The sequence below is a fragment of the Arachis stenosperma genome, chromosome 10, assembly GCF_014773155.1.
Source record: "Arachis stenosperma cultivar V10309 chromosome 10, arast.V10309.gnm1.PFL2, whole genome shotgun sequence".
Classification (NCBI taxonomy): Eukaryota; Viridiplantae; Streptophyta; class Magnoliopsida; order Fabales; family Fabaceae; genus Arachis; species Arachis stenosperma.
The window spans coordinates 91,883,358-91,887,536 of NC_080386.1; positions in this window are offsets into that span (position 1 = coordinate 91,883,358).

A 4,179-nucleotide genomic window follows, 5' to 3' on the forward strand; every position below is an offset into this window, starting at 1 on the left:
AGTGAGATTCTTGTAGCCTGTACCTCAAAGATCCCTAGCTTCTCCATTACAGAGAGAGGCATGAGGTCTATGCTTGACCCTAGGTCACACAGAGCCTTCTCGAAGGTCATGGTGCCTAATGTACAAGGTATTGAGAACTTCCCAGGGTCCTGTCTCTTTTGAGGTAATCTCTGCCTAGTCAAGTCATCCAGTTCTTTGGTGAGCAAAAGGGGTTCATCCTCCCAAGTCTCATTACCAAATAACTTGTCATTTAGCTTCATGATTGCTCCAAGGTATTTAGCAACTTGCTCTTCAGTGACATCTTCGTCCTCTTCAGAGGAAGAATACTCATCAGAGCTCATGAATGGCGAAAGTAAATCCAATGGAATCTCTATGGTCTCAGTGTGAGCCTCAGATTTCCATGGTTCCTCATTAGAGAACTCATTGGAGGCCAGTGGACGTCCATTGAGGTCTTCCTCAGTGGCACTCACTGCCTCTTCCTCCTCTCCATTTTCGGCCATGTTGATGGCCTTACACTCACCTTTTGGATTCTCTTCTGTATTGCTTGGAATAATGCTAGGAGGGAGTTCAGTAACTTTCTTACTTAGCTGACCCACTTGTGCCTCTAAGTTTCTAATGGAGGACCTTGTTTCAGTCATGAAACTTTGAGTGGTTTTGATTAGATCAGAGACCATGGTTGCTAAGTCAGAGTGGCTCTGCTTAGAATTCTCTGTCTGTTGCTGAGAAGATGATGGAAAAGGCTTGCCATTGCCAAACCTGTTTCTTCCACCATTATTGTTGTTGAAACCTTGTTGAGGTCTCTGTTGATCCTTCCATGAGAGATTTGGATGATTTCTCCATGAAGGATTATAGGTGTTTCCATAAGGTTCTCCCATGTAATTCACCTCTTCCATTGAAGGATTCTCAGGATCATAAGCTTCTTCAGCAAATGAAGCGTCCTTAGTACTGCCTGGTGCAGCTTGTATTCCAGACAGACTTTGAGAAATCATATTGACTTGTTGAGTCAATATTTTGTTCTGAGCCAATATGGCATTCAGAGTATCAATCTCAAGAACTCCTTTCTTCTGATTCGTCCCATTGTTCACATGATTCCTTTCAGAAGTGTACATGAATTGGTTATTTGCAACCATTTCAACGAGTTCTTGAGCTTCTGCAGGCGTCTTCTTCAGATGAAGAGATCCTCCAGCAGAGCTATCCAATGACATCTTGGACAGTTCAGACAGACCATCATAGAAGATACCTATGATGATCCATTCAGAAAGCATGTCAGAAGGACACTTTCTGATCAATTGTTTGTATCTTTCTCAAGCTTCATAGAGGGATTCTCCTTCCTTCTGTCTGAAGGTTTGGACTTCCACTCTAAGCTTACTCAATTTTTGAGGTGGAAAGAACTTTGCCAAGAAGGCATTGACTAGCTTTTCCCAAGAGTTCAGGCTTTCTTTAGGTTGTGAGTCCAACCATATCCTAGCTCTGTCTCTTACAGCAAAAGGGAATAGCATAAGTCTGTAGACCTCAGGGTCAACCTCATTAGTCTTGACAGTGTCACAGATTTGCAAGAATTCAGCTAAAAACTTATGAGGATCTTCCAATAGAAGTCCATGAAACTTGCAATTCTGTTGCATTAGAGAAACTAATTGAGGCTTAAGCTCAAAGTTGTTTGCTCCAATGGCAGGGATAGAGATGCTTCTCCCATAGAAGTCGGGAGTAGGTGTAGTAAAGTCACCCAGCACCTTCCTTGCATTGTTGGCATTGTTGTTGTTTTCGGCTGCCATGGGTTCTTCTTGTTTGAAGATTTCTGTTAGGTCCTCTACAGAGAGTTGTGCTTTAGCTTCTCTTAGCTTTCGCTTCAATGTCCTTTCAGGTTCAGGGTCAGCCTCAACAAGAATGCTTTTGTCTTTGCTCCTGCTCATATGAAAGAGAAGAAAACAAGAAAATATGGAATCCTCTATGTCACAGTATAGAGATTCCTTGATATGTCAGAGGAAAAGAAAAATAGAAGGAAGAGGTAGAAGAATTCGAACTTATCAAGAAGGATAGAGTTCGAATTGTGCATTGAGGAGTAGTGTTAGTCCATAAATAGAAGGATGTGAGAAGAGGGAAAGAAATTTTTGAAAATTAAAATGAATTAATTAAAAGATATTTTGAAAAAAAGTAATTGATTTTCGAAAACTTAGATTGGGAAAGAAATAAAGTGATTTTTGAAAAAGATTTTTGAAAGTAGAAATCAAAAAGATATGATTGAAAACTATTTTGAAAAAGATGTGATTAAAAAGATATGATTGAAAAATTATGGTTTTAAAAAGATATGATTGAAAAGATATGATTGAAAAACAATTTAAAAAGATTTGATTTTGAAAATTAATGGCTTGGCTAACAAGAAATTTAAAAGATATAATTCAGACATTAAACCTTTCTCAACAGAAAAAGCAACATAATTGAAATGTTGAATCAAATCATTAATTGTTAGCAAGTATTTTTGAAAATGGAAAGAAATTGATTTTGAAAATATATGATTGAAAAGATATGATTTGAAAAAGATTTGATTTTGAAAAATTATGAAAACTTGAAAAAAAATTTTGAATTAAAAACAAAATCTTCCCTCTTATGCCATCCTGGCGTTAAACGCCCAGAATGGTATACATTCTGGCGTTTAACGCCCAAAATGCTACCCTTTTGGGCGTTAAATGCTTAGCCAGGTACCCTGGCTGGCGTTTAAACGCCAGTTTTCCTTCCTCACTGGGCGTTTTGAACGCCCAGCTTTTCCTGTGTAATTCCTCTGCTGAATGTTCTGAATCTTCAATTCTCTGTATTATTGACTTGAAAAGACACAAAATAATTTTTTTTTGGATTTTTAATAATGAGGAATAATCAAAATGCAAGTAAAATCAAATAAACAATGGATGCAAGACACCAAACTTAGAAGTTTGTATACTACTGACACTAACAAATTGAGAATGCATATGAGAAACAAAAAAAAACACTCAAGACAAGAGAATTTAAAGATCAGAGCAAGGAAATCATCAAGAACAACTTGAAGATCAATGAAGAACATAATGCATGTAATTTTCAAAAATTAGAAGAATAAAGACATGCAATTGACACCAAACTTAAAATTAGACACTAGACTCAACAAGAAACATAAAATATTTTTGGTTTTTATGATTTTGTAATTTTTTGGATTTTTTTGAAAATTGAGTGAAAAAGAAAATAAGGATATCAAAATTCTTAATGAGAATTCCAGGAATCATGCAATGTTAGTCTAAAGCTTTAGTCTAAAGAAATTAGACATGGCTAGCCAAGCTTCAGCAGGGCATTGCATTCAAGAGCTAAATTGATGAGAATCAATCAGCTTTGGTGATGATAAGAACATCACCTTGAAACACTAGAATTCATTCTTAAGAACTCTGAAGAAAAATACCTAAGCTAAGCAACAAGATGAACCATCAGTTGTCCAAACTCAAACAATACCCGGCAACGGCGCCAAAAACTTGGTGCACGAAATTGTGATCATCAATGACGCCATCAACATGGTACGCTCAATTGCAATCTCAACTCTTTATCACAACTTCGCACAACTAACCAGCAAGTGCACTGGGTCGTCCAAGTAATAAACCTTACGCGAGTAAGGGTCGATCCCACGGAGATTGTTGTTATGAAGCAAACTATGGTCATCTTGTAAATCTCAGTCAGGTGGATTCAAATGGTTATGGAGGATTAATGACTAAAAGATGAATAAAACATAAAATAAAGATAGAGATACTTATGTAGTTCATTGGTGAGAATTTCAGATAAGCGTATGGAGATGCTTTGTCCCTTCCGTCTCTCTTCTTTCCTACTGTCTTCATCCAATCCTTCTTACTCCTTTCCAGGGCAAGTTGTATGTTGGGCATCACCGTTGTCAATGGCTATAGCCCGTCCTCTCAGTGAAAATGTTCAACGTGCTTTGTCACAGCACGGCTATTCAGCTGTCAGTTCTCGATCATGTCGGAATAGAATCCAGTGATTCTTTTGCGTCTGTCACTAACGCCCCACAATCGTGAGTTTGAAGCTCATCACAGTCATTCAATCCTTGAATCCTACTCAGAATACCACAGACAAGGTTTAGACCTTCCGGATTCTCTTGAATGCCGCCATCAATTCTAGCTTATACCACGAAGATTCTGATTAAGGGATCCAAGA